This window comes from Scardinius erythrophthalmus, assembly GCF_964197995.2.
Source record: "Scardinius erythrophthalmus genome assembly, chromosome: 6".
In the NCBI taxonomy this organism is placed as follows: Eukaryota; Metazoa; Chordata; class Actinopteri; order Cypriniformes; family Leuciscidae; genus Scardinius; species Scardinius erythrophthalmus.
Window position 1 is genome coordinate 7,189,744 of NC_138226.1, and position 23,266 is coordinate 7,213,009.

General features: G+C 38.7%; 1 protein-coding gene across 3 annotated transcripts in view; it reads right to left on the reverse strand.

Annotated features, from left to right (window-relative positions):
• The window catches only part of adarb1b (adenosine deaminase RNA specific B1b), a 157,152-nt gene that overhangs the window by 40,262 nt on the left and 93,624 nt on the right, over positions 1–23,266 (reverse strand). For all 3 annotated transcript variants that reach the window (XM_081369203.1, XM_081369205.1, XM_081369204.1), the window contains exon 3: positions 16,809–16,855. The gene's annotated coding sequence lies outside the window, so the exon portion shown is untranslated. The remainder of the gene's footprint in view (positions 1–16,808; positions 16,856–23,266) is intronic.

Consider the following 23,266-nt stretch of genomic DNA (forward strand, 5'->3'; position numbering starts at 1 on the left):
GATCCTTCAATCATTCTAATATGCTGATTTGCCACATTTCTTATCATCAGTGTTGACACAGACTTGTGCTGCTTAATATTTTTGTGGAAACCATGATGATTTTTTTTTTTTAAGGATCCTTTGATGAAAAAACAAAACAAAACAGCATTTATTTGAAATCCAAATCTTTTTTAACGATGTAAAAAGTATTTCCTGACAGTTTTGATCACATTTAATGAGCCCTTGCTGAATAAAACATTTATCTCTTTCAAAACAGTAAAGTCATCTTGCAGACCCCAATGTAAGCAACAAATCAGACTGGTAAGGACTAAAATCTTTTTAATAGAAATTAAACTTTTGAAAGTGCATGTAAACACATTAACTGGGTAAAAAAAGGGCAGCTGCTAATGTAGATTTTCAGTCACAAGAGTCATGGTCATTACAACCCATTACATAAAATAATTAAGAGGAAACCGAAAGAAAAGCTTCAGCTTCTGAACATTTCTTTAAAAAAGGAGAGAAGATTTAGAGGACTCCAGAGGCCTTGAGTTTGTATTTTGCTAATTGCATCCAATGGCCTTGATACTGTACGACCTTGTCTTGCTAACAATAAATGCAGTTGGACAAACAAGAATAGAAAATACTTATGCCAAGGTCCTCTGCTGAGCATCTCTTTCTTTCATGCTGCAATGAAATCTGGTATTGAAAAAAAACATTTCCATCTCCCAAAGGAAATACAAGCATCCGAGGCAAAAGCTTTTGCTAAGTTTAGGTTTTGATTGTTTTGGTGTTTTCAATCTGATGCTTCCAAGAACAAACAAAGAGTCTATGCACTTTAAATGTGGCGTTAAATAGTATATGTATATGCAAGAAAGATGCTATCAAATCAAAAAATCATTATGAAAATAGCTGAAAGGAAGAAAACCATGTGTGCAAATGCAAACATGATGTATAAAGTCTGCAAAAAACAAAAATAGGGTAAGACAATCTTGCATATGGTTAGACAAAATTAGTGGGACAACCTGTCACTCACATGAGATTCACCAATAGCAAATCACAACCATCCAATCAATTCCCCACAGACAAAATCAAGTCCCACCCTAAATGTTTTCTTGTTCGAGAAGCCGTTTTACTCAGATATCACAACTTCCATTTCATGCCAACTTTAATACCAAAACAATCCCTAAACAGAATGTTTGAGAAATATTAATACAATACTTCCTCGCGAGCACAGTAACCACAGATTTTTTTTATGTTTATTTTTTATATCTACTGGCAGTAACTAGGTAATTTCATTTTTATGGCTGAAAACATGACCCACAAGCCAGTCTGTGAGGTGTCTCTCATTGCCAACAACATCTACCGCAGGTCAAAGGGCCTTGTGCAGGAAAAGTTATCATGAGTGAACGAGTGAGTAAAAGACAAAAAGAGAGAGGGAGAGTGGACATAGATGGATGGGCTGTGCAAATGGAGAGGGATGTGATATGAGTCTAAACCATCATAGCAGCCCCTGTGTGGCCTAACATAGATGGATCACCTCACAGTCTCAAACAGCCTGGAAGAAATAAGGGCCCCTTTCCAGAATGGAGGTGCATCCACTTCCATTACAGCCCCAGATCAGTATTTAAGAAAAAGTCAATATATTCTTTCTCTCTCATGGCATTCATCACTTTTGTTATCTGGAAAAGGCAAATGTAAAGTAACTACATAATTGCAAAGCTGATCAACTAATAATAACATAGAAGTGGAGAACTTAATTTTGTACCAACTAGCTGACTATTAAAAGCCCTAGACAACAATAAATTACACTTCCTAACGAGACATTTCACAAAACCTCGTCAATACAACTGGGGACACGTGACATTTCCAACTTGCTCGCTTTGGTCCCTGAAATCGAACAAGTTTTGAAACTTTCAAGAAGAATACATTTTTTTCAAAATGATCAAAATATATGTACATGACATTTTTTTTTTTTTTTTTTTTTATCGAACTACTATTCTTAAACTGACAATTTCACATAAAAAATTGTCAACATGCCCACCTTGGTGAGTATCCTAGCAAACATTGTAGGTTATGTCTTAAGTGAAATTAAACAGTCAACAAAGACAATGCATGTGTATCAGTATATTGGATCCGTGCATTCTCTTAAAGTGACAGCAGCCTAATATTCCCGCTGTCTTGTGTTTTCAATGTTAATCAAACAACAAATTGACTCAGTTTTTGTAAGTTTAAAAATGCTGAATCTTTATTTAATTTATACAGTGCAGGTTATATTCAAATGTGTTTTTTTACTTTTGATTAATTTATTCAATTTCTGTACCTGAAAACTACGGTTAGAAACCTAAATAACCTGAAAAGCACTGTTTATTTTATTTGCATGATTGCTCCATTTTATTTATTTGTGCTGTTGCTTGTATGATTATTTGTTCTTTATTTTTATTTGACAGCAGTCCTTTTTCTCCCTGAACATAACACATACTGAACTGTACCGAAAAAGTGGCCCTAAAACAGAGATAAAAACTGAAACATCAGTAATTTGAATATTTTAAGAATATTTTTCTAGAATTAGGGCTGAAATATGACCTGGACATGTCTTCAGATTTTGTAAATTTCTCCAAATTTACTGTTTTGCCCAAAAAATTAACTCTACACATGGAAGGGAAAAGATTGTGCCTTCCTATGGTTTTTGGAGGTGTACCTCAAAAACCAGTCTTTCCTCAAACGTGGCTCCAGAGTCTCTCCTCACCCGGTTCTGCACCCACGTAACGATGGTTAATGGACTACACGTGCGGCAGACGCTGGCCAGCTGAGCACCTAATGGAGAGGGGTCCCTGCAGACGGGGCAGGCTGTCGCTCCACCTGATTAGAACTGATGGGCCGGGCATGTTAGGAAGACGAGCGCGGCCACCTCGGAGCGGTCCGCGAGTAGCCGACCCCCTCCCCGAATGACTGCCGCCATGGCAACCAGGCGCTGCTGAGAACATCCAGCTCCATTATTGAATTTCAGCACTTTAAATGACCAATAACAGATTTGAATTAGTCTGCCAACACTCATTTTTTACCTCGCCGCAAATTACAGGGTTTTTAGACCGCAGACACATTTAGGAGTTCCTGAACAAAAGCTCGCGACGAGACACTTTGATAAAGTGGCTTTTAATATCTGGGGCTTGATAAATGACGCCGCTGTCAAAATGGGAACAGCAGACCAGACATGTACCTGCAAAGACCTCACGCTAGAAGACCACAAGGAGAGACTACAGCCAGCACAAGACCCTATTAAACCCACAAACTCTATTAAAGCTCATGATGACATATGTGATGTGCCTATGGGCTTTATTAGCAGCAATGAACAAACTAGATTTTCACTTTTTCTGAATAAAACTAGTGGTGCTTGTCTGCGTAAAACTCACAGCTATGATTAAATATGGTCAAATAGTTTTCTAGAGTAGTGGTTCTCATTGACATGGGACCCACATTTTCCCATGCTCATTAACCCACGAATAAAATTTTTAGGAACTGAACCAAGTATTTATTTCTGAAAAATGGCTGACAAACACAGGCCCTGTTTATCACATCACAAGTAGATGAGGGAGACACATTCCCGTTTACACCTGGCGTTTTAATCCGTCTCTTTTGTCCACTTTCAACCACTTCTGTCCTGATTTCTTCGAGGGGAGGGTCTATGTGTGGATAAATGCATGGGTTTTCGCAGATCTTTCGATCTAATGGACAAAATTAGCTCACGCAATTTACATATGAACGCGACCGGAGATGACAAAAACATACAGAAAGCATCAGCTTTCGTTTCCGCAAGACCACGACGAACACTGCCAGTGTGTGTTAGCAGCCGCGACGTCGCAGAAAAATAGAAAGCGTTTCTAAAAATAGAATTGCGTGTCGCAGTCGCGGCTGGTTAGGACAAAAACTCTGATTAACATGGAAAACACACCTTTTATCGCACGTCGCGTGTTGTTAGGACACGGTGTAAGAATAACAATAAAATATTAGCTATATGCATGAAAAAAATATTTTGTCAGAATATATTTTACTTTTGAATGGAGAAAGATGCTTTTTGCCCCCAGAACCGTGACCCTTGTGTGAGAGGGTAGGGATTGACGTGGCATCTTGAAGCATGACAAATTGCTTCAAAATCTTGGTTATGAGCACAGATGAGCCCCTGGAGCTTATATCCAGCTCTGTTTGTGTTTAATCCTCAGCTTTCCTAACCTACACTGGACAGACAGGAAGTTTGCTGGCCTCAGCACTATGCATCATCCTGTCTTTTTGAGCTTTGGCGCTCTCTCTCTCTCTCTCGGTTCGTCTCCTTCCCTGCCTATTTTCCTCGCATCAGCGGCCCCGCTGCTCACAACAGATGACTATCACTGTACTCCTAATTCAAGGCCAGGTCAGTTACTCCAATATCCACGGGGAGGAAGGCAGCGCTGGGTGCGTGTACATGCCTGAGTGGATTAGCCGGTGAATTTTACACCCGGTGGCTGGGATATTAACAGCTCTGAAGGTAACAGTGATGGACAGGCAGGAGCGCTGAGCATCTGAAACATCACAGGGAGATATGACTGACACACGGAGAGACAGACCGGATTAACAGACGTGTGCTAATACTTTCAACACTCTGAACTGTTTCCCCAATTATCAAAGAGAAAGGAGGAACGAAACAAAAAGACAAAAAATACAAATGAAGGAAAGAACAAATGCATGAAACATACAAAAAGAAAGGACGAAATAGCTAAACAAAAGAATGAGATGAAAAAAATTAAATAAAAGAGCAATTAAATGACGAATAAAAGAAGGAACAAAAGATCAAGCAACAAGTAAACAACAAGGAAATGAAAACAACAACCTAATACAAGATAGTGAAAGAATGAACGAAAGAAAAAACAAGTGAAAGAAAATAAATGAAAGAATGAACAGAGAACAAACGAACAAATAAAAACAAGCACACTTAAAAGGTACAATATGTAAGAATTGTGTATCAAAATATCTAAAAACCACTTGTACAGTGTTATATATTTATTTCAATTGTGTACTTACATTATCCCTAAATGTTTCCAAGAATTTGTAAATTCAGAGAAATTCACAATTGTCGCCTGTCAATGACGTAATATCCCCGTTATCCCTGGTTTCCGCCTATGGTTTCCTTGTAGTGCCAGTCAACAGATGTGGACAACTGCGTAATGTTTATCAGCATGCTGTTGTTGTTTCGTTCAAACATTATGGATCATGGCAAGCAGACTCTGGGACAAAAGGAGAACTAAAACGAGGATCAATATCAGCGTGGCGTTTGTCCGCGACAAACTTTGACTAGACAAAGAATCACGACTTGACAGTGTTGGTACAATAAAAGTAGTTCGGTATAATTAAATCTCCTTATTCCTTTATATCTGTGGGACTCGCGTGTGACGCTGATATCGGTCTCTCATTAGCAATCGCGCCCTGCTTCATACCACAGTTACGTTAAAAAACATGAATGTTTTCACTCATCCATAAACATTATTAGATCCATCAGCATGACAGCAAGTTCCACGATTCCGCTTATCACTGCGTCATCAATCTACGCCTTTGTTATTGTAAGAGGTTAGCGACCTCTAGTGGCGAAAAAATTACATATTTTAGCTTTAAAAAGAGAAAAATGAACAAAAAGAGAAAAATGATAAAAAAAAAATGAACAAAAGAACAAGAAACAAACGAAAGAACAAAATACAAGTTAAATAATTAATAGAAGAACAGGAGCAACAAATAAATACAGGAAAATAATGAATGAAAAAGAGAGTGGAGAAACAAGAACAAGGACAGAATAAAACAAATGGAAAGCAAAAAAGGGGGGAACTAGTAAAAAAATACAAATACTGAAAGAAACAAACAAGTAAACAAAACAAAATACAGTTAATTTATGAAACAAAAGATTGAGAATGTAATGAACAAAGAATAATAAAAAGAAAAAAAGAAAAGAACAGAACAATAAACGAGGGCGGAGGGTGGGGGGGACTGTGTCTGTGAGAGTTGAGTGTTGGTGGACCGCATTGAGTGAGTCATTAAATATGGGTGGGCAGCTTGTTTAAGAATTATTTCAGAAACATTAGCAGTTTTTCAGACTGCAACCTGCAGTTAATGAGCCTGAGAAATGAAGGGATGGAGGGATGAAGGGAAGACAACCACCTCACACACACACACACACACACACACTACAGACGACTCTTCCTCACTGATCCAGTCTAATTATGTCATCTCAACCATGTGCCGGTTTGAGTCTCAATTAGACTGGAGATCTGCGGCACTGGCATGGTCTCCGTTTCCCAATGGCAATAGCTAATTCAATCGATATGCAAAGAAAAGGTTAATGGTATCACTTAAGAGGAACGAGAACTGCTCTTTTAATTGCTTTTAATTATGAATTAATTGCCAATTGGGTTACTATGTAAATTTATTACATTAGCTGTAGTTATTTCAGTGCTTATCTGCACATTGTAAGCAAAGTACACAGCCATTACACAAAAAGACCACAAAGCTTTAGATTTTCAAAACAAAATGCATCTTAATGACAAATAAGGATGTCATAGGATTATGAAAAAGGAACAAAAAGCTTTTAAAAATCTAGTTTAAAACAACTGTGCAAGTTCTCAGAAATGTAATTTATAGTTTTGAATGCATAATCTTGGTTTGAAACATTATTAAAATGTAATGTGACAACCAACTAAAATATTTTCCAAAATAACATACTCCATGCAAGTATGTGAACAACAGATGATTCTAGCCTCATGCGTCATTGCATTCTCAGCATTGCTACAGGAACATTTCAGAGATTTTTCAGGTTGTGGTTAAGCAAGTTTAAAGTCAATCTTACTACCGAGTAAGTTAAACCATGTTTAGAAAAAAAAATAATTCAGTATCTAGTTTAATGGACATCTGAATATTCTTAAGAGAAATGTATGTGAAGCTGCTGTGTGTGTTCATATAGCATAATAAAGAGAGGAGAGCAATGGTGATCCTCCCCATGATACACCATTATCAGACTGCACACGTTCCATTCACTCCATCAGAGAAGCTTCATTTCCTCCAGTCTGCTGGCTGGGCAGAAACTCTCCTCCACATGCCATCAGCGGCCCACTGGAGAGGGTTAAATGACAAGGCAGACACAAGGATCTCAACTACATCCCTGATGCTTCAATTTACAGTCCTTGTACAATCTGCAAGAGCAGATTTAGCATTTAAAAAAACAAAATTGTTATATTGTTATTTTAGTATTTTTGCATACTATTATAGTTATTAAAAATATAATATAAGTATATATTATTATATTATACTATATTAGCTTTTATGTTTATATTTTCGGTTTTCATTATAATTTTGGTATCTGCTGTCTTGTTCTTTATTTTTTTAATAGTTTCGTTTTCCATTTTTTTTTTTAATTTCAGTTTTACTTCAGACTAAACTTATTTTATTTCAGTTATAGTACTTTAGACCAAACTTACTTACTTTGCAACATTTCTAATTTTTCAAGTTTAAGTACTTCATGTTATATTTATATTTCATTTCATTTAAGCAAATAAAAATGATTTTTAGTAGTTTAGTATTTCATCATATGTTGCCTGCAAGAGTGTGGTCTTAATTATGCAATATCTACAGAGAATATTTTTTGTTAATAAAAAACATACAAAATAAGAAAAATGAAAAGAAGAACTAATAAGATAACTTAAGAAAAAAAAAGAGAGAGAAGCATCTTAAAAATTATGTAAAAATAAGAGCAGGACTGTGTATAGATTCTCAGCTTGGACAACTATTTACACCTAATTTTAACACCCACATTGTCATTTGTGTGATTTTCAATGCCACACCATATCCTTACAGCACATTCACTACTACCACCAATGCTGCAGGAACCATGAGTGACACAAAGCCCCTAAAGTTCCAAAGATATCTTAGAGCCAGCTCAACGTCAGGCTACAACCACACAGAGAGACGGCGCAGACACAATGTGGCCCAATCAGGCCCGTGAGTGAGGGAATTACATTAGCATTAGACTTCTTAAAGAGAATCATCAAGCCTCCGTTTTTCAGCCTCCTTTCGGCATCCTGCCCTAGATAAGAGGAGGAGACAAACTCACGGGTTTGACAAAGCCGCCTTAAGTTGCCAGGCCGCATTAGGGGGTGTGAGGCATGCTAAAAAACGCCACTTCAGCAGCGGAGGATTTGCTTGGATGACAGGTCTCAGTTCTCAACCCACGTGGCTCAGAATGCAAAGGCAAACGGCGAATGCTCGGATAATACCTCTAAACGCACACCTCAGCGACTGCCGCCAAACCTCCTGCCTGGGCTTATCCACACACTGCCTGAGTGTGACACCCAATACCTCACCCCGCTCCTGGACAGGAGGACAAACACGTGAGCTCTGCTCAAACAACTAGTGAGCTGCCTACTTGGATAGAATTTTAAAGTGCACTCCTGACACCAGTATCAGTATATTGGATCTGTGCATTATGTCTTAAAGTGACAGCCGCCTAATGTTCCTGTGGCAGACTGTGTCTTTCATCAAACAACAAATGACAAAGAAATCACTCACTGCTCTTGACTGAATACCTTTTGTAACTTTAATAAGGATTACTCTTTAATTTATACAGTGAAGACTACGCAGTGTTACTTTGCAATTGATTATTCAAATTCTGTACCAGAAAACCATGAGTATTTAGAATCTTTACACCCCTAATACACACACATACTGTATAGTTCCCACTAAACATTTAAACCAAGTACTGTAACATTCTAAAGTAGGACAGAATTATTACACACATTAACTAAAAAAGATGAAAACTTCCCAAAAAGTCCTCAAGGCAGATTTGGGTCAAAGAAGCTGAAATGTAGGCTAGATCTCAAACTGACATTCACAAACTTTGATTGCATTACCTACCGCAGAAAGCAGCTAATTAACTTTAACATTTCTATTCACACTTTAGTTCTTCATATAAAATCTGATGACTGTGAAAAAAAAAAAAAAAAACAGGCTTTAAAATAATGTTCCCATTTTAAATAAGATTTCACACCTACCAAAACGAAATTATAAGTTAACATTTCAAAAGGACCCATAAAATTACATTTAAAAAAAAGAAAAAAAGAAAGCAAGTAAAAAAGTTCCAGTTGCTGAAAGCGATGTTTCCCTACTTGGACCACTCCTCTCTAAAATACCACCCTCATATGACATGACTGACAGGGAGAGAGTGCCTTCATTTTTGCTCTTGACAGCTCAGGATCTCAGTGTGTGACACCTCAGGATCTCAAAATATCAGTAAGATAGCAGGGACGATCACTGCAGAATTTTCCATAAAAAATATATTTTGTAATATATTTAATTCAATAAAATTCAAAGTTCAGCATGCTTGCAAGCGATCTTAGTTTTTTCTGTTTGTGGCTCATCACCATGGTGATACATTAGACACACAAGTTGCTCATTCCACAGCAGACTACAACAATTTCAGCGAGAACAGCATCTCACTTCATCCTTCCACCTAAACTAACCACAGGAATGTAAATCATTCATAAAACACTCCCAAAATAACGAACTCTGAACAAGAAACTGAATCATGCATAAATCTCCAAACCACTAAAGAAATGTGAGCCTAGCCTATATATTAAATACATCATAATCTTCAGGGTATCTGCATGTTTAAGGGAATGAAATGCAAGACATTTTAGGACTTTCAAGAAATGTAAAAAAAAAAAAGGACTTTAAAGATCCTCATCATGTTTAAATATACCGTTGATACACAAATGTTCTGAGTTGGCTAAAAAAAAACCTTAGATTTTTCTCAGATGAGCTGTATTTTTTGACCACATCAATATTCATAACTTACAAAAATATAAACAAAAATACATCAAAAGACATAAATATGTTAATGTGAGAACTAAAATAGAGTAAAAAACAAGCATGATTTCCACTTTAGTGCTCCACTAATTTAGTTCATGGAAAATTAATATCCAAGCAGATTTTAAAAACAAACTGCTGAACCAACTTTAGAGACTTGCAAAAACAACATTTAAGACTTGATTATAAATATAAGATTATTGGAAAGAACCTGCAGACAGCCTGATATTTCTAAATTCTTGTGGTTGACATTTCTGAACTTATTTACTCAATTTTCATCATTTTTAGCAAAGGTACAGTACATCATACCTTAACACAGTCCAGAATATCATAAAACTGTGATACGAGCTTTAGATTTGACCAGACAGAACAATAAAAAGTGCCTTTTTACATTCATAGTTAATTTCAAATGATCCTGCAGTGTGACAGATAAAAAAATCTAACAATATTCCATATACTCACTCAATTAATACGAGGTCATGATGGATAAAAATGACAGAAGAATTACAGTTTGAAAATAGTCAAAGATTGATTTAAATCGATTTTTACTAAGAATCTGCCAGTAAATTTCCCAAAAAATTACAAAGAAACAGCAAATTTGGAAGTAGAAACCTGAACTAGTGTTTTCTTATAAAACATACTCCAATAATCTTCAAAAAAAACATTATTTACAATCCTCAAGCCCGCAGTACACGTCAACTTCTCTAAAGTCAACTACTGTATGTCTGTCTCGAAATGCAAATCACACGCACTGAAGAAAAGCACCGCGTACGATCAAGTTTTAGAAGTGGAAAGCCCGTCCTCGGATCTCCGTCAGGCCTGTTAAAGAAAGCGTTCTGACCTTTCCGCTCGGACCGCTTCTTGCGTCTCCGCTTGAACCGGGTCCTGATGAGGCAGTAGTAGGCCCCCATGCAGTGCGCAGAGTCCACAAACAGGGCCATGGCCGCCTGACCCTGACGCTCGACACGGAGACAGGATAGATACCTGACTGCACTGTCCTGTTCTGTGTTTCTGAGCCACTCAGTGAAGGTGTGCGCCGCCAGCCCCCTTCCCTCGCTCCACACTTTCAGCTCTACCACACACACAAACACACACGTGCTCTCCTCCCCCTCCTCTCCTTTTGGTACTTGGTGAGAGGAGAGAGAGAAGCAGGGAGCTCGGAGGAGAGGACACTAGTAGAGCTTCGCAAGGTTAGACTGAGTAAACAGAGACCGCTGGAGATTTTGTTTTCTCACTTCCCTTCTCTTTCACGTATCCTGCTATTTTCCCCGAGGCAAGAGCAGTCTGCTCTCGCCTGTCCAGGTAATGACAAGTTCAAAAAACAGGTTCAGTTCAAAAAACACGTTTACTCCCCTGACATCCGTTCACTAAGACTTCTACTAGGTTATATATGATGAATCTGCTTTTATTTTGCATTTTAGTCCATGTTCTGCTGCAGTATGACCTGCCATGGAATTAAAAACGAATTAAAAAATGGCTAATTTGACACATGTATGGTGTGGGAGTGGCATAGGTTAGTTGTCACAACGAGAGAAAAAGGTTGACAAAACATGCCAAATTTTGAACCACCAAAGAATCGCTCGTTTTTAAAAACGCGCTGAACAGAGGAGAGTCTGCTGGCAAAAAGAGCTCGTAATAAAACAAGAATCAACATCGGCTTGGCTTTTCGGAGATGCCGAGAACTGAGGGATTTGAAATGTTATAAAGGCAATGCAGAGATGGCATTTAGTACTCATTTGAACTAGGGATGTCACGTGGTTTCAGACTCGATCGGAATCGGACGTTACCTCCCGATCAGGACTCGGATATATATGTATATATATTCTCATTATTTTTTAACACATCTATAGTTATGCGGTGGCACAGAGTTACGCCGGTTTCACACTGCATGCGTTAGCGCAGGAGCAGTGCGTATGGTGAGCAGGAGCAGGACACGCGCGTTTTGCTTTCACACTGGCAGCGTTTGTGACGCGCGGCTGAACCGCGGCTTGTGTACAGACAGAGTAGGCTACTCTATAATGGATAAGTTGGCATTGCTTTATTTCGTTTTCAAATACATTTAAAGGGGACATATCATGCTAAATGCACTTTTTTAGCCCTTAAATGCATTTTGTTGTATATTTGGAGTGTTTAGAAGTACAGAAAATATGAAATTATTCTCTTCAGGTGCTTCGTTGATATCTTTATATTCTGTTTTGGTCATATTTTTCAACCTGTTCTGATTTTTCTGTTATCTATGACGTTTTGTGAACTATCACGTCACAGTATTTGCAGCGGAACTGCCAAATAAGGACATTGACTTCCAGCCCAACACTTCGAGCGATCCGCCATTATTATTTCTCGCTGCAATTTTGAAGTCCAAGCTAAAGGATGCAGAAGTTACGAGAGGGTAAGTTAAAATGTTCGGTTGTTGGATGTAGTAACCCACACGCTTCATTACACCGTCTAATGTAGATGAACTGCCGCGCTTGTGGCGCATGTTTAACTGAAAGAACGAGCAGAGAGAGAGAGAGACTCGGTCTCGCGCGCGCTCGCACTCTCTCTCGGAGCCCGGCGAAAGTGTAAACAAGACACCGTCTCCAAACTAGATGCTGTCTAGCTCTCTCTCCCTTGCACATATTAATCAAAATAAATCGACACGGTGGTAAAATGTCGGAAGACCAAAGTTTCATGTGTAAATACAGTAACACACCATTGCAATACATCCAATATGAAGACGTTGTTCTGCAGGTTCGTCGTCTTCATTTTCATCTCGATCCGGCTCCAACTCTGGCTCGAACATGTAAGGCTGGCTGGACAAGTCTTCCGTTGTTGACATTATGTTAATAACGTGTGAATAAAAAGTTTCTGTGCCGCTAGATAATCCTATCTCTGATATCAGACTACAAAAATGGCCGAACGGGGTGGAGTTGAACCTCTGCAACCTGGAGAGGGGGCGGAGTATGAAGTGTCTCAAATGTATTTAAAGAGACCGCACCAAAACGAGTTGCTCTCAGACGCACATCAGAAAAGGGATAAAAAAAGGGGCCCGTGGAGCTATAATAATGAGGAATTCAGACCCAAGCATTGCAGTTCCGCTTTATATAGACCACAAATGTATGATGTATATGTAAAAAGGAACAATTTAAAAGCATGATATGTCTCCTTTAAGAGAAAAGACTTGTCAAGAAGCTTATTTTATTAATAATTTCATTTATATAACTTTTGGTTCATCTTTGTTTTTATTGTTCTGGCAACAAGTTTGTTTTTGGACATTTGTTTTCTTTTTAAATTGCTGTTGGTCATTTGATCGACTGTTTAAAACACAATAGATATCATCCATGCACTTTTTGGATAAAACTGCAGTGTATTTTGGCCATGATCAATGCATTGTCACTTTAATTCAGCGTAAGCGGCGCAGCAAAAATAGACTCGGCGCCGAAACGATCGCGGCACTGCTGCTTCTGCTCTGCTCCTGCTACGCGCCGCCTCTGCGTGCGGTGTGAATGCTCTAATCTGTTAAAGGTGCATTGCACAAGTCTCTGAGTTTTTGCAGAACTATGCCCCCTTCTGGCGACACGCGAAACTGCAACCAGAGTTGTGCACGCGGTTACGTGGAGATTGCGTTGGGGTTTGGGATGAACTAGAAGCCGGTCTCTTTGAATCCATCTTCTACTTTTGCCAAAGTCGCTTGAGTTGTCTTCGCTGATGCGGATAATGGCAGCGAATACACAAACCTGCCAGACATAGCCAGGTGAGCGTGAACGCGCATGACGTCACGCCCAGTCGATTCCGTCCCGAATCCCTCTTATTTATTTTACTGTACAGGATTATAGAGGCAATCGCAGAGATCATAGAAGGGCTCATTCAGCCCATCAGGCAATTGTTTAAGCATGTATGGGTTAGAAAAACAGGTATTTTTAACATGAAAAGTTGCTTAATGCACCTTTAACATGGGCGCCGAAAAAAATACGCTCTGCTAACGCGTGCAGTGTGAAACCGGCGAGTGCAGTTCCTAAAAGCACATTACTGGCTTTGCAAACACTGTGGCACTTTTATTTTTTTATTTGTTTACATGCCTGCTGGGTATTTTAAGTTGAGGTGCTATTTGTTTATATATTACACTTTTTTTATATTTACTGTTGCACTAAGTCCAAAAGTGAAGAATTTATGTTATTTATTACTTGATTGTTCAAGCTACCTCACAGAAGTGCTCTGTTTGAATGTTAAAATAAGACGAATTAAATAAAAAATAAGGAACATCCTGGATCTCTTCTTTATTATTTTTTTATGTATTATAGAAGTATCGGATCGGGACTCGGTATCGGTAGATACTCAAAATCAAATGACTCGGACTCGGACTCGAGGGCAAAAAAACCTGATCGGGACATCTCTAATTTGAACCTTTTAACCGATAAATTGCCATATGTAGCAGAGTTCACTGTAAGTGTAAAGCATTATCTATTGTGAAGCGTCATATTTATCCACACAATCACACAGAGATAAAGCACAACCAATATTCTTTGGTTGAATAAATATTCTTACATGAAATGCATGGTTTCATTTTTAAACCGCAAGAAAGCCAAAAGTTACAAAGTGCAACTTTAAACTAAAATAAACTTTAGCTGAAATATTTTTTCAAAAATTTCTCTTAAAATTTTCTCTTAAAATAGACAGCAAGCTGGAAAGATGGTGGTAAAGTTATAATCTAAAGGGTTACAGGATGTGTTCTCATTTTTTATAGATATTTTTAAGATGGTAAAAGAAAACATCACAGACTTAACACACTTTCAGCTGCGTTTAAGCTGGGGTTTTCTCCCCCATACGTCTAATACTTTATACAAAACACACACATCCCTGCGACTTCTAAAGATTAGAGCTGATATTTGATGTTGGGCAACAGGGAATCTGTGAAAATGGAATAAAACATCCAACATTTCCACAGCCACTGGCCAAATAGAGGTTCAGCTTTAAACCAGCCATGATCCTTAGAATATTAAATGCAACAGCTGTTCAGTGCAATTAAAGAAATCTTTAATCAATAAGCAGTCTAGATCTGCTCACTTGCTCCACATCATGTTTAGTTTCTGATCTGGAAGCTACTCTAACGCCATCATGAGGCCAGAGCAAACCACTGCACCTCATCCAGTAATATTCCTACATAGAAAACACCCAATGAGAAAACCACGCACACATAGGCCTACAGGCACAACTTATCAAAATAAATAAATAAATCAAGATTTTAGTAGACTGCCCAGACCCGAGATCCACAGCTATTCTCAAGAGCCTAGAAACTTGGCCTAGAAAACTACAGCTTAACATCTTTACTGATGTCCTTCAGCATCACTCAGACCACCCAACAAAAATGTATATTTAGACATTTTGATGCAAAATGTTGGTAATGGTTGCAAAACCTCATATGCAGTACAAATAAAATGGTTCATTTTGTGCATAAAAAGCAAGATGGTCGCTGCCCTGTAGACTGGTATAATGCATCCAGGTTGCCACAACTGAACACAGAGGCAGAATGTGTGAAAGAAATTGTAACTCGGTCTGAAGGAGCTCTCCAGCACCCTCTAACGGAATTAGGTGGAACTACAGCATTACCTCAAAGACATTCAAGAATGCAATGACTGAGTGTGAATACACACAAGCAAGCAACATTTACCTCACTGAAACTTTTGACCTTGGCAACACACTAGACACCCCCCATCAGTTAAAAAAAAAACAAAAAAAAACAAGGCTTTTCAATATTCAACTCTGAACCACTATATACTATCACTACCAAAAAAAAAAAAAAAAAAAAAATGCATTATATTATTAGCCAAGTGTCAGTAAAGTAATTTATAATGCTACAAAAGATTTCTATTTGAAATAAATGCTTTTCTTTTGAAATTTGTTCATCAAAATGTCACAAAAATATTAAGCATCACAAACTGTTTTTCACACATAAGTATGGAAGCTTGTTTCCGCCACTGAATAATAAATAAATAATAATAGCGACTTTTTATCTCACAATTCTGACTTTTTTTTCTCAGAATTGTGAGAAATAAAGTCGCAATTCTGAGAAATAGTCGCAATTGCGAGATATAAAGTCAGAATTGCATGATATAAAGTCACAATTGCGTGTTATAAAGTCAGAATTGTGAGATATAAAGTCGCAATTCTGAGAAATAAAGTCGCAATTGGGAGATATAAAGTCAGAATTGCGTGTTATAAAGTCAGAATTGTGAGAAAGTCAGAAACTTTTCTGAGGTAAAAGAAAAAAAAAAGTCTGTCTTTTTTTCCCCTTAGAATTGGACTTTATATCTCACAATTGTGAGTTTATATCTCACAATTGTGAGTTTATATCTCACAATTCTGAGAAAAGATGTCAGAATTGCGAGATATAAACTTGCAATTATGTGTTATAAAGTCAGAATTGCGTGATATAAAGTCGCAATTGCGAGAAAAAAAGTCAGAATTCTGACTTCATAACACGCAATTCTGACTTTATAACACGCAATTGCGACTATTTCACGCAATTCTGACTTTATATCTCGCAATTCTGAGAAATAAAGTCAGAATTGAGAGATGTTAACTCGCAATTGTGAGATAAAAAGTCGCAATTATTATTATTTATTTATTTGGTGGCGGAAACAAGCTTCCATAGATAAGAAATGTTGATTGAGCACCAAATTAGCATATCATAAGTTTTTTTGAAGGATCATGTAATAATATTTCACAATGTTACTGTTTATTTACTGTATTTCTGATCTCATGCTGACTTGGTCAGCAAAAGTGACATTTCAAAATCATAGATTACAGAATGATTGCATATAACAAAATGCAGTAATTGCTAAATAGACTGAATATGTGCATCAGTGCATGAACACTAAACTCCACTGAAGAGCAGCACATTGTTGCTTTGGTCAAGAACCAAAATTTGCCAAAATTATTATACTAGACTAGACAAGAGGAAATCAGAAGATACACACCTGGGTTTCCACTTGCTGAGAGCAGCACTCCTGCTTGATCACCTAGCCTGCACAGACAAGAAAGAAAACAGAAATAAAGATTTTAATACCAAATTCCCAGTATAACGATGCACTTTCAAATAAACCACAACCATAAGTTTCTACCTTTGTGTAAAGCGATATTCCACACCACTTCACAGACACATTATCTACTCACACACTGCCAGTAGCGTTTAGATGCAATCTCCAGCTACTGCAGATATAGTTTCAATCCCTTCACGTCATCAACTTTCCAAGTTACGGAGAGTCCGAAAACTTTCACCTGCAGGTGAACGCCGCAAAAACATGACCTAACGGCTGTGCTAAACGCATCAGGTGACGTGTCGCGAGCACGAGAACAATATGACCTCAGCTGTAAATGTCCCTCATAAAAGTAGAAGAGGAAAAATAACAGTCCCTCGATCCAAAGGCCTGACCGAGCAGAGGGAGGAACGACCTGGAATCAGGATGCAAAATGAGGAAAGGAAAAGAAAGAAGGGTGATAATCTCACAATAATAGCCAGTCAAATTTGCAAGCAGAAACGCTAAAAGGAAGGAGCTTTCATCCTTCGAGGTCCCTAAATGACTGCTTGCATCACTAGAAAGACCAGCAGAGCAAAAGCAGCAGCCGGACGCTTTATAGAGGAAAAATAAAACAGCAGCCCAATAAAAACAGTGGCCAGCCAAACCCGTCCATCTCCCTGCAGGACGTTTCTTTAACCCTGACAGCCTCCAGCACGTTTCTTTAACCCGGGCAGCCTCTCGTGTTCACTCAGCGATGCTGCATCAGTGCTGATTCTACAGTGGCACAGCACAACATGTATATTTCACTGAGTTTGCAGGGTATCTGAGGGTATTGCAGAGAAAAACTCACACAAAATACAATAAATAATACAGTATCTTTCTACTTCACCTTTCTTCAGTGACTGCATGCACACTTAAACAGATAGTTCATCTAAAATCTGTCATCATGTTCTCTCCCTCATTTCGTTTTTTTGGTCATACAATGAAAGTCAAAATATCTTCTTCGGCGCTGGCTTATGCAGAAAGGGACATGGTTCTTGCAAAGAATCGTCCAAAAAGATTTTTAAGTCTGAATCAGTCCCAACGAATTACTTCCTGAACCTGTCATAATAAAAATGAATACCAGACAAATAAATGTGCCAATGAAAATCAAGCAAAAAGGAGGAAATAGCCACTAATACCTGGATTGCATCACATTTGATTGCGCAAGCATGCTTTCGATAAACTGCACATCTATTGTACATCATATACACAAAAATGTTTGCCTAATCATTCTAACATTCAAAAAAAAAAAAAAAAATGATTGTCGCTCAAGTGGTGCTAGAAAAGTAGAGACACTTTTGATAGAAGCATTTGCTAAATTAATAATTGTATAGGCCAATCGGACTGATATCACTGACATGAGTATCCTGAGAAAAACACTTTGACACTAAAAGGGAATGAGGACTAAGGTCTCCTAAAATCTCCAAAAAGCCACGATAAAGCATAAAAGTACCATAAAAGTAGCATATTTCTCAATTTTATAACAATAGTGAATCAACATATTCTAGTCTGCTCCTTATACAAAGCTTTCATCCAGCTTCAGTCTTGAAATGTGTTTACATTTTTATAATTCCTAGTCAGCATTTAGTTTCATCATTTACATTTCTATTTGTATTCCACAGAAGAAAGTGATCTAGGTTTGGAATGACATGTGGGTTGTTCTCTCGGGTAAACGCTGATACACAGGAGTAAAAGTCTGAGGGCGCCCCTCAATCCATTTCTTGCATACACACACTTTTTCTAGGACAGCTCAGATTCAGAAAGTGAGCCGTGAGGCATATAAATCACATCTTTCACTTATGGCCAGCTGAGTTCAGCACAGGCTGAAGAGAAGCACTCAGCATCTTTCTGAAGCTATCGTCAAACACCAAAGAGAGCGGGCCGGGCCACTGGGAAACCAGCGGGAAAGTACACATGAAAAGTCAGCCTTGAACTTTTTGAGGTCAGTTGCAGTCTGCATGTTCTTTCCAAGTAAAATGTCTGAGATGTCTTAAAAGTACTGTCATTTTAGGTCTTCTTACAAATTCATAAGTTATCAAGCGATAAGGAGGAAAACAGTCACGTATACCTGGATTGCATCACATTAGATAGTTATAGTGTGTTTTCTAGAAATTCTATATCTATTGTACATTTAAAAAAAAATTGCATAATCATTCTAATATTCAAAGTAGTCAGATCATTTGTAATTCTTGTGGCTCAACTGGCTCAAGCAAAGCCACTTTGGATAGAAGCATCTGCTAAATGTATAATCCAAAAACAATTTTAATCCATAAAACAAACAAATCATTTAATATAAAATAGGTTTCTGCTGCATGAGAACAGTGTTTGGGTCACAAGGGGGCGCCGTTGCCCTTTTCTTGCTGGTTCCTGCATCTCCCAAATGGTTTTCTCCTAACAAGCTTCAACTACATTACAGAAAATATCTAATCTTGAAATTTATTGTTGAGGATAACCCCTTGAGATGAAACATCTCGTTTTCGAGGGGGTCCTAAAAAAACAACAACACCTGCAAACTCAAAATCAAAAAAAGTTTGAGAAATCAAACTCATCAAGCTGTTAAAATAAACCCAGAAACCGCTTATATACACTAAGCTAGTGTGACTATCGAAAAGACAGAGAAACATTCCAGCCTGCCAGTGGTAACAACGCCTAAAACAATGGCATAATGTGCGCTCCAAAACTGTCCAAGCATCTCCTCAGCCAGTTTCTTCAGGGTCAGATTCATTTCCATTATAATAAATACATTTTGATGGTTGAACAGCAGCTTTAGGGCTGGAAATGCCAGAGGGTCCCTCACAATTAGGGGGCCACAGCATCAAATGAGATGAAAAGTTTCTACCGCAGAGCAAATAAGCCAGATAGCAGCCATGCAATGCACCGCAATCTGCATTTAAGAGCATTGAGTGACCACAGCTAACATGTTCAGTGGGGGATCTTTAACCAGCACAGACATTTAGACGACAGGCTCTCAGTCAGGCTAACTGGGATGAGGGAGTCACGCATGTTTGGATCTGAGAGCCTGAACTTCAGCTGTAGAGGACAAAAGGCTAATTGCAGATACACTCTTCATTACAACGATAAAATTACTCCTCTGTCAACCCTCGCGTCCCACGCATTTTATAAGTGGTCTAAGAAAAGAGGTGATAACGAGCTCTAACTGTCCTGTGCACTCACTTTTCTTCTTGTTAAGGTTTACGGGAATAGTTCACAAAAAAGAAGAAACTTCCCATTTAACAAAGCTCTAAGTTACATTTTTGGCACATGCAATTTTAGCAGCCAGCAGAGCAGGTAAAACATCTCAGCCAATTACAAGCCTTCTCATTGTAGAGTATCGCATATGCTAAGAGGTTTCATAAATCACACACGTTTGCCATGTCTTGAACAGCGTTCGAATGTCTCAAGATCAAAGCAGACCAGATGAGGCCGGTTTTAAAGCTGCCAAGTAAACTGAGAAAAACGCTTAATACCACTGCCATATTCAGTTTAAACAACGCAAAGGAATTCAATAAAAGAATACATAAATCACACCTCCAGACATAACAGAGAGGAGAGGAGGAAAAAAAAAATACAGATAAAGGAATGAGGAACCCCTGCCAACAACAGACAGCTTAGGTGAGAAATCAGTCAGGATTGAAACGGTTCCCATAAAACAAGAACCGTACGGTTTGCAACCCACAGTTTCATATATGTTAGTATAGGGTTAATCTAAAGTTTAACGATCGCTTTTGAATAACAAAAGATGTCTATTTTTAAAACTAATTACAGTGAGTGATTCTCTCTACTGCTGAGGTCCTGTACAGTTAGAGGAAATAAACAGTAGGTGTAACAATAAAACAACACAAGCGGTCTTACATTTTTTAAAATGTTAAATAAATAAAAAACAAAAGACATAAAATAAAGATTTTTTATTAATTATAATAACTTATGATGATGATGATGATGATGATTATTATTATTATTATTATTTCACTGCATCTTAAAGTCCCCATGAAATCTATAAGCATTCAAAACTTCTGCCAATAGGGATCAACGATTTTGATGACATCACTCTGCACTCCAACTTCTCATCAGATTTTCTGTCCAATCAAATGCTCTCTAGAATTTGAAGAATCCCGCCTCCCCACACTATAAATAGGCACTAAATCTGCGGCCTAAATCGGTCACTGGTTCACACAATTACTGTTTTCTATATGTTGAACGGCACATAATGCACTAAATAAGGGAAAGGGAGTGATTCAAGACGAATGAGAAGTCTGGTTTCGAGTTAATGTCACGGAAACCACCTCCGGTCCAGAGACACGATAGCACAGAGCGGATCATATGTGAGAGTCAGCGCAGACCACAGAGCGTATCGAAATCTAACCTATTTGAATTCTACACATAATTCTATATTTTAAAGACATAAGGAGTAGATTAGAAGGAGAAACTGTTAGACAGATTTGGTAGTAGAAAAGATAACACCAATGCCATGCACTTACTTAAATTACACACTTTTCAAACTACACATCCTTAGCAAGTTTTGCTTTAGTAACAGTTTCATTATTACATCTTAAAAGGGGAATCTATTACACTGTGGCTGTCATAAGCTGTCAAACGCTTAACGGCTCTGGCCGCGTTGTGATACAAACAAAATGCTATTAGCTATATTAAAAAAGGGAAGGAGCAGCTCGGTATGTTCCGCCATCTTCCTGTTTCAGTGGAAATTACATCAACACATTGAACAACGCTGCGCGTTTCAAGGCACTTCAGTGGGCCTTTAAGTTGACCTCAACAGAGGCACTACCACCTTCTTCCTAAAGGGGGCACAAGCACTCAGACTCACTGAAACCTACAGAAGGAAACTCCTACTGTGTGTACCAGAGATTACATGGAGGAGGCGGCTGTCCAGAAGATGCTACAGAAGAGTGCACATGGAACGCAAAGAAGAACAGAGGCATTCTTGCTGTCAGTCATCACCAGACTCAGAGGCCTTCCTCAGGGCGACAGATCCTGCTAGGATGAAGAATGACCAGAGAGAGAGAAAGTGATAGAGAATGAGAGGGCGGGAGATGCAGAGAGGCTATTTTCCCACAGGGACTCAAGTCTGTAGATTCTCATGAAGATGACGTAGAGAGAGCAGAAGCTTGTGTGCCCATCTCTGCTGCAGTGCGCTGCCACACTGTTTCCCCCCGCTCCTGCTCCCAGCAGTTATGCTGGCAGAGCGGGCAGGAAATATAAAGCCATTAGACAGTGAAAAAGACACGAGGGGAAAATTACTGCTGCTGCCCTGAGTGTGAACTTCCAACAGCCAAGTCAGTAGGATATTAAATTTATTTAAAGATGCCTTGCTAATATCCTCTGTAGCCAGGTTTTACTATTTCCCTTAAGTCAACGCTGCATACACAGGCAAGGCACAAACATATATCCGAGATGTGTAAACATTTGGTCAAAGTGTACCTTGTAAACTAGCTCCTCTGTAATATCAACAATATTGGCTCCTGTGTTGAAAGTACAGGTATCGAGGGACGTCGTAAACTTGCAGGGTATTGCTTGCTGTGCGCTAACAAGTAGAGGAGAAAACCGATATCATTTACAGACGTATGACCTTCTCTAACTATTCTCCAGTTACACCACAAGAGATTGGAAGCTTTGGCCCATTAGTAAGAGTCATTAACACAAGTCTAAGTGCAAGTGGTCTAACACAACAGCACTGTTGCAGACTCGCTGGCTCCAAAGTAGGATAAGATGTTCTGGTCTAGTTGAAACAAAGCAGGAAAAAAACCCAAAGAAAAACAGACGACGACTTTGGATTGAGTACCATCGATGGTCACTGAGTTCTTGGCAAGGCATTACAATAGTCCAGGTCTGACTGTCTGTTGCAGGACTGGGCATGATAATAATGCTCTTCTGTTTTTCCTTTGGAAAGCAACATTCCCTGGTTCCAACTTAGAAGTGGAGACAATCTCAAATGTAGATCGCACTGCCTGAAACAACACTGTCAACTCCCATAGGACCTCCAGAATGGGGGTTACGACAACTAAAGCGAAGTAGAGGAACGGGTCACAGTGTGGAGTGATGGGTAAGGCCATGTTTTATCTACTTGACCATGTTTAATCTACCTGAAACCTAAAAATCCAGAATCATACTTGCGCCTCCACTCTTTACTTGCACTTGACAGATTGGGGTTGTTTGTTTGCGGTGTGTTTCAGAATTCTCTGGGGCTTGCTATTTGGGTCATGTCTTCAGGGAGAAGCAAGGATAGTGTGCAGAAACCAGCTGGCCAGCACAGCTGGGGCTCATGGAACCCACTGGGTGACATCTGCAGTTCTGAGGCCAAGGGCGGGTACCCAACTTTGCCACCTGGGCACTGATTAGGCCTTCAGGGAGCGAGAAAA